At 39.9% G+C, this 12770-nt stretch overlaps 1 protein-coding gene across 16 annotated transcripts in view; it reads right to left on the bottom strand.

Moving 5' to 3' along the window:
* Nucleotides 1-4694, bottom strand: part of AHI1 (Abelson helper integration site 1) — a 198298-nt gene extending 193604 nt beyond the window's left edge. For 7 of the 16 annotated variants that reach the window (XR_011994336.1, XR_003234906.2, XM_072720362.1 and 4 more), the window contains exons 1-2: nucleotides 4033-4225; nucleotides 3636-3698 (exon numbers count right to left, since the gene is read on the bottom strand). The gene's annotated coding sequence lies outside the window, so the exon portion shown is untranslated. Of the gene's footprint in view, nucleotides 1-3635; nucleotides 3699-4032; nucleotides 4249-4478 lie in introns of those variants that run through there. The other 9 variants (XR_011994335.1, XM_072720373.1, XM_072720377.1 and 6 more) reach the window with 6 other exon arrangements.
* Nucleotides 4695-12770: the final 8076 nt, after the last annotated feature.

The raw sequence follows: 12770 nt of genomic DNA, 5'->3' as shown, positions 1-12770 counted from the left end.
TACTCTGGACAGAAAAGTCTGAGAAGAAATGCTAAAAAGGAAAGAATGATTATACACATATACCTAATTATGTGGGTTAACTTATATAAAACAATTATTTGGTACACAGACAAAATAGATTACCACTAAATTCTCACAGTTAAGACTCCTATACTTTATGGATGGGAGCCCGAATATACTCTTCCTAGTAGATACAGATATAATAAGCTTGGTCATCTACTTTCCAATCTACCCCAAATTAGCAAAGAGAGAAGATGTAAAGGCAAGCGCATCAGTAATTGAAACCTGACAGCACATAAGTAGAAAAAAACCAAAGTAACTTCTTAATCTTTATATATTTCATGGTCATTCAATTTACAGGAAAATAGCTCAACTATGGGACTATGAGTCATTAAGAAAAGGCTTACTTATACTCAACCCATTTTCCTTTAAACAAAAAAAATTATGGTATTTTAGACATTTCAGAAAGATTAAATAAATACTGTGGGGCAAAACAAAGAGTCAAGGATAATTCTCATTTTCTGGAAGTAGAATAATTAGGCCAGTAATACCATTAATTGGAATACAGGACAAGTATAGTGAAGAAGTTTAAAACCCAAGTCTTAGAGTTAGTATCAAATAGTTAATTGTGTGACCTTAGGCATTTGTTTCCTCATTTGTAAAATTAGTCTACCAGTGTATATTCTAAAGGTTGTTATAAGGGTTAAATGATTTAGAATAATGCCTTTTTGAAAAAAAAGCACCAGGAAACATTTATTATGATTGTACTAGATACTGCTGATGGGGATACTCAGTGAGCTTAGTGGGATATGTTGAGCTGGGGATCTGAGGGGCACTAACCCCAGCTATAAGCACTGGTTCCATTGTCAGATCCCTAGATTCAAATCCCAGTTTTACCTGACAGTAAATTAATCTCTGGACCTCAATTTCCTAATCTTTCAGAAGAGAATAATAACAGTAAATCGATCATTAAGTTTTTGTAAAGATTAAATGAGAATATGCAAATAAAACTTACCACAATGATTAGAACATGGCAAGCCCTTTGAACATGACGGCTCTTATCATTGTATATATAAGTACAAGTTTCTGTGTATAATCAGGTTATGTTCAATAGGCAATAGAAAACAGTAATGCAGCAAGGAGGAGGAGGCTGAAGATTTGAGATCTAGGCTTTATATTTGTATTGGTTTCAGGGAAAAAAAAAAAAAGTGCCAAAGACAGAATTCCGGGAAACCAAAAATAAAGTAAAAAGACATCAAAGAGATAGGTGAAAGATGTGACAGAGAAGTAACTGAGGAAAAAGAGCTGTGCTTTTGGGTGGTGGTGGGGGGAGGGGATGCAGAGGGAGAGAGACTCTGCACTGAACGTGGAGCCCCACACAGGGCTCGATCTCACCACTCTGAGATCATGACCTGAGCCGTAATCAAGACTCTTGGACCCTTAATAGACTGAGCCAGCCAGGCACTCCCCAAAGGTAAGAGTTTTAAGAAAGAAGTTTTCTATCACTGTGTGGTACCAAGAGTGCTGCAAGTTGTGAAGAGTGTTCACTGGATCTGCTGTCTGGAAGTCACATGTTTGCAAAGCTGCTTGTGAAGGGGCAAAAATCTGGCAGCCCCAGGCGGAGGAATGAATGGAAGGTGAGACCTATAGAAGAAACATGTGGATAACTCTTTCTACAATTCTGCTTCCAACTGTCTTCCCCCACCCTCAAAGGCAATGAAATGACACAGCATCTTTGAGGGATAAAAAGACTACATAAAGATTATACTTTTAAGACTGTTTCCACGCTCCCATCACCCTATTCTTTTAAAAAAGAAATCATCTTCTATACTGTAGGCAGAAGAAATTTCCTACAATGTAACTGTAATGGTCTCATCTCTTTAAGTCTCCTCACTAGATTTCAATCACCCACTGGAAAAAAAAAAGGAAGTCCTTACCGCTGGAGTTCAAGGCTACTTATGAAATGACTCCTTTCCTTTTTTTTTTTTTTAAATAAAAAGATTTTATTTATTTATTCATAAGAGACATAGAGGCAGAGACACAGGCAGAAGGAGAAATAGGCTCCTGTGGGGAGCCCAATGAGGGTCTCAATCCCAGAACCCTGGAATCACCACCTGAGCCAAAGGCAGACACTCAACCACTGACACACCCTGGTGCTCCACCATTTTTTCTTAAAACCTTCCCTTTTCCAGCCACATTTCCATACACACTCTGAACTCTAGCCATGTGAAACTACTTGCAGGCCTTCAATTGTGCCGAACTCCTTCTTCCCTTTGCTATTACACACACACACACACACACACACACACACACACACGTCTCTCCTGAGAAATGCCCTTCTTCTAAGAAACTCCTAACTATCCTTTAACGCTAAATCTTCTCTGTGAGCACTCTATAATCTCAAGGGGTGGTTAAATACTTCTCTACATTCCCACAGTGCCTTGAGCTTCATAGCACTCTCTCTTGACCTTAGTCCTTTATTTTCACCCTAGTAAAATGTCCAATTACCCAGAATTAAAATGGTACCTACTTTATTGTAGGGAGAAAAGGAAATACTGAAAAGCAAAGTGATCAGCACAGTGGCTGGCACACTGTTAATGCTCAATAAAATTACTTTATGTCTATTATAATACAAGTAAAATACATCAAGTAAATTAGATACATTTACTATTACTTAGTTCAACGCAGTTGAATAAACACTAACATTACTTAATATAGCAAATACATTACAGGAAGTAATCATTTCCATTAATGTGTCCCAAGGCAAATACATTATAAAATCAATGACTAATATTTGATTTGTAACATTCCTGACAAAAATTAAGGTCAAACTTAAAATGACAACCCTGAGCCTCATATGTGCCTTTTTTTTTTTTTTTAAGATTTTTATTAATTTATTCATGAGAGACATAGCGAGAGAGAGAGGCAGAGACACAGGCAGAGGGAGAAGCAGGCTCCATGCGGGGAGCCCCACGTGGGACTCGATCCCAGGACTCCAAGATCACGCCCTGGGCCGAAGGCGGCGCTAAACCGCTGAGCCACCCAGGCTGCCCTCACATATGCCATTTTAAAGCTACTCCCTCACAAACCCTTTTATAGGAGCTGCTAAGAAATACTAGTAAGGAAAATCAACTGCACTACGTTTCATCTCATTTTTCATTTTCTCTAAACATCTGATTATCGGCCAATAAATGTCTAAAGATCAAGGGGAGAAGCTATAGAGGCCTGGATAATTCACCTTTTAACCAAATGTTATAGCACAAGGGAAAAAAAAAAAAGGAACAAACAAAAACCCTGTATGCATAATTCAACTAATCAAATAGTCTCCATAAGTAAACAAGATTCTAAATATGGTTTTAAAAAACTCTGGGTGTTGGGATTTTTCAAAAATATTTCTTAGAAATCGCCCAGCGTTCTCAAAACGAGCAATCTTTTCCCAGGAAGTCCAAGCAAGTTAATGCAACAGGTGAAAAAAATGTTAGCATCCTTTTCTCAAAAAAGTAAAAGCCATATACTCCAGTGAGTCTATGATTTCACAGAGATGCTGGAATACAGCACGACCACCGGTAGCGGTTCTAAACAGGGTAATTTTTTCTATCTGTATGCGACCCTGATAAATGTAGCACACTGATCACCTTTTCTCGGATGTAATTAAGAAGGCATTTCACAGATTCGAAATTCAGCACCAGGTTGACACCCTAAAAGGAAATAAACGGAGTTAGTGCGTATCCGACTTAAAGGCTCTAAAGCCAGAACCCGGAGTGGGCGGGGCAAAGACCGCATCCCTCCGCGGGGGGTGTGGACGCCGCGCCGAGCACTAAGGCGGCCGCAGCCCCGGGAAAGGCGCGGGAACCAACTCGGCGGTGCTCTCTGGAAGCTACACCGCAGGGCTCCGCGGCCCTCGGCGGCCCCGCCCCGGCCCCCGGCGCGCCAAGCAGCGCTCCCCCTCCCCCGAGCCACCGCCCTCCACAGGGCCGGGCAGGCCAGGCGCCAGGCCCGGGTCCGCTACCCGCGGGCCTGCGGCGTACTCACGGACAACGGAGCCCAGAGCGGCCGACAGCCCGTCCCGCCGGCGCCAACGCTGCGACTGCGCGAAGCGGCTCCCCACGCCGGGCGGGGCGGACGCCAGGCACTCGCGCAGCCGCCCACCCGCCAGCCGCTAGGGCTCTGAGAGCCGGCCTGGTGCCGCAGTGCGGGCAGCGCCCGCTGACGTCAGCACCTGCCTACGCCGCCGTCCCCGTGGCAACCGAAGCGGCCCGCCCTCCCGCCGGCCGCGGCCCCGCCCCCGCCCCGCCTGCGCCGCCGCCCCGAGCTCCTGCGCCCGGCGCCTGCGGAGCTGATGCGCGCGCCCGCCCGCGGGCCTCCTCGTGCCCGCGTAGACAGCGCGAGGCCGTGGCCCTCCGACGCCGGACTCCCGTCCCTGAGCGCGAAGGAGCCCTGCGAATGCGTAGTAGGGTCCGAGCCCATCTGGTCGTCACCTCGGAGAAAGCGTTCAGTCTCTCAGAACCGCAGCCGGCGCCGAGCGAGAGGGGCGCCCGCCCAGGCCGAGCAGCACGAACCAGGCCCAGCGGCCGGCGCGTCCCCGCCCCGAGGTGCAGCTCCCTTTAGGCGCGGAGCGTGGTCTTACTGCGGGCCAGCCCTGCGGGGGCGGCCGGTAATGCTGTGGCGCCGTTGCTGCGCTACGTGTTGGGAGCAGAACGGAAAGAAAACCCGCATCTTTTCTGTACCCGGTGCCCCCTCCCACCTTCTGTTTTCTGCCGCAGGCGCCATTTTTAGCTCTGAGTCACCGAGGATGGAAAAATACTACGGGTCCTTGCCCAGCTCCGGAATCTCCTGCGGTTGCAGTTGTGCCCGGCACTATGACCTGTTGCTTAGTCTGTGAAGTGAGAGTGTTGTGCATGTTTCTTCAGGGGCCAGCTTTTCTGTTTATATTAGCATCGCCGCGCTACAAAACATGTTCCATTTTGTTTCTCCAAATCCTGTGAAAATTGGGTGACAAATATTACCAATCCAGTGCATCTTAAACCGAGTTGTTCTGTTCGACTTCCCACCTGAAACCTACTGTTCTTTCTGGATCGCTGTTTCGATCAAGCCACCAGCATCCTCCCACTGTTCAGAATCCCTGCAGAGCATCCTAAATGCCTCTTACACCAAATTATATCCATTCTACTCTTTTAACACCTCCCATCTTAACACTTAGCCGTCTTGACTCCAGCTGCCTCATGCCAGCCTTCATCACTTCTATTGTGAGATGGCCTCTTTACCAGTCCCCTGATTCCAGTTTTGATTCCCAAATGCCATCCTCCATACTGCTACCAGAATGATCTCGCTAAAAGTGTGGATCTGATAATGCCACTGTCCTGAAAATTCTTCAAAGGATTAGCTGTAAGAGAAAATGTAGTTACTTTGCCTAGGATGTAAGACACTTCCATCTACCTGACTAGTTTCTTCTTTCATTGCCTCCTTTCAGTGCCATTCTTCAGCAATATTGAATTACGTGAAACATGCAAAAGAATCCATACCCTCTCATGTCCCTATTCTTGTACATATTGTTTCCTTTCTCTGAAAAAAATCATTTTTTTAAAAGATTTTGTTTGTTTATTCATGATAGAGGCAGAAACATAGGCAGAGGTAAAAGTAGGCTCCCAGCGGGGATCCCGATGTAGGACTCAATCCCAGGACCCCGGTATCAGGACCTGAGCCAAAGTCAGACACTCAGCCACTGAGTCATGCAGGTGCCCCATGAAAAATCTCTCCTTGTAAACTCTTACACTTCCATATCAGACCCAAACCTTGTCCATACTTGGAATCCATCTACTTTTTCCCCCCTAGAGCCCTGTTAAAGAGATGTAAGGAGCAATGAGCATGTAGTTCCTAGATCTTGGTTTCTAAACACCATTTTCTACTAAAAGAAACTAGACCCTCTTGGGGAAATGATTGATTCAGAAGAGGAGCAGGGGACGTACAACATGAGCCTGAAAAATCTTGTACCAGAAATTAAAGAAGTTTTTACAGACTGGTGGAAGATATGAAAGGGAAAGAGAAGCCAGCTTGAAGGAGCCTCCATTGGCCCCATCTGGGTCAATTTGAACACAATTATCATAATGTTAATAGATTATGATCTGCTAAATAAAATAGGAATACTTGAGTCTATACTGAAATAAATACATGGGTATTTTTAAATGGGCATAAACGTTCTTCCTTATGTTACATTGGCAACTAATAAATGTAGAAGGAATGATAGAGGTAGAAATATCACCATTTGGCAACTATTGTAGTAAAAATGGATTCAGCCAAACATCATCAACATATGCTAAGACTAGAGGGTAAGAATCTTAAAAGGAACATTATAGTCTCAAAGTATCTCCTGGCCGTATCCTAATTACAAAGGGAAAAATAGAAACCTGATAGTGCAGAAATCTGGCACTGGTGAGAAAAGTTAGCATCCCCAGTAATAGGACAAATCAGCATTGTATGCCACCTGGTAAGAGACACTTAGAACACTCTTTTGTGATTTTCCTGCCAAAAATGCATTAAGCAATTCTTCTGAGGAAGAATCAGACAACCTCAGATTGAGGGACATTTTACAAAATCATAGATCTTTACTCTTTAAAAGTTTGTTAAGGTCATGAAAGACAACAGAACAACAAAAGAACTTTTTCAGATTGTAGGAAACTACAGAGACATGGCAACTAAATGGAACATATAACTCTGCATTGGATCCTTTTTTTTTGTAAAAGATATTACTGGGAAAACTGACAAAATTTGAATTGGGATTGTGGACTAGATGGTGTTTCAACAAAGTTAATTTCCTGACTTTGATAACTATTAGTCTGGTCATGTAGGAAATACCTTTGTTTCCAGAAAATACACACTGAAGTATTTAAAGATCACGAAACTTCATGTCTGCAACTTATTCAAATGGTTCAGGAAAGAAAATATATATATAAACATAAGTAAAATATGAGTATGTATAGAGACAGAGTGATAAAGCAAATGTAATATGTCAACAGTTGGAGAATTTGGGCAAAGATAGAAATTCTTTGAACTATTACAATTTTTCCTGTAAGTTTGAAAGTATTTTAAAAGAATAAAAAAATGTTTTAAAGGTACTGGGGTTTCTGGCTTAGGTAACTGGATGGAAAATGGCTAATTAACTGGATAGGTAGGAAGAGCAGGTATAGAGGAAAGATAGTTTCAGTAGGACATATCAAAAAGGCAATCAGATATACAGCAAACATATAAGTGATCCCCATTCAAACTGGAGAAAGCAGATATGCTGCTTTCTCTCTCACTGGTTCAGTGTACAAGAGGGAGCTCACTTTAATGATATTTAGAGATACAAGCAATAAAAAGTAGCAGTGGAAGTAATCATAAAATTGGCCAACCATTCATGAAATCAATTTAGGGTATTCACAACGTGTGATAAATTTAAAAAATAGTGAATTTATTGAATAAAACATAGTATGGCTGATAGACAAAATATTTATCCCCCCATACAAAATGTACATTAATCAACCAAAACAGATGTTGGCTCAACTGCTTGTATTACATTGCTCGGTCTGCCATACAAAGTACCATAGAATGATTGGCTTAAACAACAAAAATTTATTTTCTCACAATTCTGGAGATTAGAAGTTCAAGATCAAGATGTTGGCAAGGTTAGTTTCTTCTGAGGCCTCTTCTTGGCTTATAGATAGCTGCTTTGTCCTTGTGTCTTCACATAGTCTACTCTCTTTACCTGGGTCCTAATCTTCTCTTCTTAGAGAGACAACAGTTATATTGGATTAGGGCTCACCCCAATGACCTAATTTCAATGTAATTACCTCTTTAAAAATCTTTTGTCCAAATATAGTCACATTCTGAAGTTCTAGGGGTTAGGATTTAAACGTGTTTTTTTTTTTAAAAATAAATAAATAAATAAATAAATAAACGTGTATTTTTAGGGGGAGTGTCAAAATTTAGCCTGTAACCCTGCTGATATTGTGCTAGAAGTACAGCAGAATGCAAAGATTGGAACTGTTTGGATTCTCACTTAGAACAAACTTCATAAAGACATTTCAGGCAATGAGAGATTTTTCAGTATGGGCTAAGTATTAGATGATATTAAAGGAATTTTTAATTTATATCTGTGTAAAGGAAATAATGGCATTGTGATTATGTAAGAATAAGCCTTTCTTAAGTCCATAGAATACATGATATAATGTCTGAAATTTCCTTTAAAATAGTCCAGAAATTTAAAAAAAAAACAGCTGGGGGAAAGATAACACAGATATAACTAAATTTTGATGGTCATTGAAGCTGGCTAATAGCTATCTGGTATTTTATTATACTTTTTCTCTGTGTGTTTGGAAATTTTTGTTTTAAGCAGACAAAACAAAAGTAGGAAAACTCATAGATAATTTGAAAGACATAGAACCACAGGAAAAAGGGAAAAATATTCAATACTACTTCATAAAGAGAGTCTCAATTAGCTTTTTAAAGCAATTTTTGTTTTCAGTCTGTTTTCCATGCGTGTTTGGATTTTGGTCATATTGTAACTACTATATTTATTTCTGCTTTGTTGAATTAACACTATGTTATAATTTCATTTGCCATTATATATGCCATATAAACTTCATTAAGAATGTTAAACTTGTTGGGGCACCTAAACTTGTTGGCTCAGTGGGTTAAGCATCTGACTCGGTTTTAGCTCAGGTCATGATCTCATGGGTCATGGGATAGAGCCCTGCTCAGCGGGGAGTTGGCTTGAGAATTCTCTCCCTCTGCCCTTCCCCACACTCATATGTGCATATGTGCTCTCTCTTTCTAAATAAATAAATCTTTAAAAAAGTAAGCTTGTTAATAATATTCATATGTGCTTATAATAAAAATTCAATCAATCATCAAGACATTTATACTGTAGAAACTGAAACTTTGCCATATGTTAATCACTGATAATAGTGTTTTATACATTACTACAGACTTTCCTTCATATATATATATTTGGTATATATATATGTGTGTGTGTGTATATATACATATATATATATATATACACACTAAATTTAAAAAGACAATTTCATACTATAGATTTTTTCCTTTGCCTTGTTTTGGGCTTTATCGTGTATCACCATCCCAGAAGGGTTTTTATGTCAGTAATATCCTTCCATCTCATTCATTTTAGTGGCTTCATGCTTTATCATTTTTGTTCCAGTTTATCAATTTATAATAAAATTTATAATAAAAATGACAAATACGATGTTCTTTTAATTAAGAGAGCTTTTATGTAATTCCCATATTATCGCTAAGTTTATTCCTTGGTATTTTATGTAATTTTGGTGTTGTTTTGAATTCATTAATTTCTCTCGTTATATTTGCTAACTGGTGATTGTGTGTTTTGCTACTTTTCCTCCTTCTGGGTCTCTTTTGCTAATTTTTGTTTATCTCCCTGATCTCTTGATATTGAATATCCCAGAGCTAACCACTTGGACCTCTTCTCTATCCATATGTACTCAGTTGGTGATGTTTTCCAGTCTCTATGGTCCCATGCATACAGACTACTCCTAGAGGTATCTCCACAGCCCATTCTTCACTCCTGAACTTCAGACTCATACATCCAATTGCATACTTAGATACCTCCACTTAGATGTCAAATACACATCTCAGACTTACTAAACTCCTAATCCCCATTTGAAGATAACCTCTCCCTTGAAGTTTCTCCATTTTGTATAATGGCAAATCCATTTTTTTTTCCTGTTACTCAAGCCAAACATCAAACACCTTGGAGCAGTCTTTGACTTTTCTCATTTCCTTATACTTCATATATAATCTATCAGATTAATATTGATTTGAACCCAAATCTCTCATAAAAGAGGCTATGTTTATAATTTGAAGGGGAAATTTTTTTTTCTACTCAAACTATAGCTCACACATTCAAGACTCTTTGTCTCCCATTGCTGGTGCAATCTCTTGAGGGTCCCAGTTTTATGCAAAGAGTTTAATTTCCACTCTGAACATGATCTCATATCTTATGTTTGGGAAGTCATTCCGATCTAGAACTACATTTAGGGAATCAGCAGATACCTCTAATGTAGGAACACCACTAAGTAGTCCTTGCTTACCACTCCTGTTTCAATTTTCTCTTTGGCTCCTTGGGAACTTCCTTCACTATACAATTCAGTTCACATTTCTAGCTGATTTTCAGAATTTTTTTCACAGCAGTCTATCTCTTTGACATATTGGGTAAAAAAGAATTCCTTCTCTCTCTACTTTTAACACATATTGCATTGTATTTATGAGTTAATATCAATTACAATAGTGACTGCCATTCAAATTTAGCAGATAACTTACTGAAACTTTCTGTGAGGTAACCTGCTATGAAAACTTGATGAACCTGTAAATATGTGTTAGATCAGAATTCATGGAACTTCCCACAAAGTATAAAGCTATTTATGGATTTGTTGTTTTCGAATATTGTCTTTTTAGGAAAAGTGTTTTAATTTAGATCTCAGAAGGCCCTATGAAAAAACAAGGAAAGAAACAAAAAAATTCAGCCTGCCCTCAATTTAAGTCTCTAAAGCAATGAACACTAGATGGCAGCAAATCAACATTTGTCATTATTGGGGCCTGAAAGATCCCAGTTTAAAGGTATGGCCTTATTGCATCTTATCATGCACCCGTTTGTTATCCAAACCATTTAATTTAATTGTGTTTAATATATTGCTTTGAATCTATAATAGCTTGAGGTATATTTGACATAAGGTCTGAAAAATTTAGTTTCCAGATGAATAAATACAGTACAGAATGGTGCTCGTGCTACTAGGCTGTCTAGCAACACTTCCACTCTCTGAAGACCACTCTCTAGGCAGCTTATCTTCCATCTAAGATGTGAGGTCCTGTGGTTGGACAAAGGTACATATCTTTTTTTTTTTAATTTTTTTAATTATTATTTATTTACGATAGTCACAGAGAGAGAGAGAGAGAGAGAGAGAGGCAGAGACACAGGCAGAGAGAGAAGCAGGCTCCATGCACCGGGAGCCCGACGTGGGATTCGATCCCGGCTCTCCAGGATCGCGCCCTGGGCCAAAGGCAGGCGCCGAACCGCTGCGCCACCCAGGGATCCCCAAAAGGTACATATCAAACATTCATTCCCATTTCTGCGTTGTAACCCTTTTGTGCTTATTAATGCTTAAATCTTCATCTTCTCATTCAAATGATATGTTTATGAGATTAAGAACTAGCTTTATTTCTCTTACAAAGTGTGAAAATAGAGGCTTCCCAAGCCCTGCTGTGAGTAATTATCAAGCCTCCTTCTCTGAGGGACTCGGGCTAGACATCTCCACCACAAGTGAGAAGGGCTTTCCCTGTTTTCACATTTATGATCCTCTTTGTATAATTAGTATGTCAAATTACAAAATACATAATTTGTATAATTTAGCTTCATGGTCCCATTTTGTTTCTCTCCATACCTGAGATAATTTTGTATCTTTTATATCTTTTAAAATATTTAGAATAAATTATTATTAAAGTGAGATGTTAATAAGACAGAAAGATACTTATGAGGTAAAATGAAAATCCCTGGTTCACCCCTTCCTTCCCAAAGTGCTGGTCCTAAGAGTACAGCAATTCCTCCTTCTCCCCTGTTTTGCTACTCAGGTTTTTATTTACTTGTGGGCACCCAGGGTTTGAAAGCAGATGATCCTCCTAATGACAAATCAGCAGAAGGTCAATAATAGTAGCCTAACTCTACATCACAATGCCTGTGTCATTCACCTCACATTTTCTGTGCATTTTATCATCTCAAATTATCACACATACACACACACACACACAAAAAAAAACGAGCATAGTACAATAGATATTTTGAGAGAGAGACCATATTCACATAACTTCTATTACGTTATAGTTCGATGTTATTATGTTATTGGTTACTGTTGTTAATCTCTTCATGTGCCTAATTTATAATCTAAACTTTTTCACAGGTGTGCACATATAGAAAAAAAAAAGCAGTATATATTGGATTTGGTATTATCTGCAGTTTCAGGTGGAGTTTCAGGCATCCTCTAGGATAAGTACCATCGTCATCTGTTCAGGTTGCTATACAAAAATGCCAGAGGCTGAGTGGTTTATAAACAACAAAGTCATTTCTCACAGTTCTGGAGGCTGGAAAAATCTAAGATTAAGGAGCTGGCAGACTAGATGCCTGGTGAAAGCCTACTTCCTGGTTGCAGACTGTCATCTTCTCTGTGTCTATACATGATAGAAGGGGCAAGAGAGCTCCCAGAGCCTCTTTTGTAAGGGCACTAACCCTGTGTACAAGGGCTCTACCCTCATGAGCTAGTCATCTCTCCAAAGACCCACCTCCAAATACCATCACATTGGATATTAGGATTTAACACATGAATTTTGGGAAACACAGGCATTCCAGTCTATAGCAAGTATCTTGAGAACAGTGATGACAGCTGCCCATCTTTGTATTTCCAGTATTTATCACAGTGCTCTGCACACAGGAGGCACTAAGTATAACTTGCCTGAATTCCATTATCTTCATATTGCTCAGAAAATGTCAAAGCCATAAAAACTCAAAGTCCCTTCCCCATTAGTTTATTTCAATCTCTACTTCTCATAAACCAAAGAAATTGAATTTCTTGGAAAAATTGAAAATTTCTTGAAAAAACACATCTGGGTCTATCAATAAGTACTGATCCCCAATTACTGAGCTAATCCTAACAAAAGAAAGACATGACTAAACAGACCCAAACCCACTGTGGGACTCGGTCAACAGGCAG

The sequence above is a fragment of the Vulpes vulpes genome, chromosome 1, assembly GCF_048418805.1.
Source record: "Vulpes vulpes isolate BD-2025 chromosome 1, VulVul3, whole genome shotgun sequence".
Taxonomy (NCBI): domain Eukaryota; kingdom Metazoa; phylum Chordata; class Mammalia; order Carnivora; family Canidae; genus Vulpes; species Vulpes vulpes.
The sequence above is the reverse complement of the archived record's forward strand: the minus strand, read 5'-3'. Positions and strand labels throughout refer to the sequence as shown.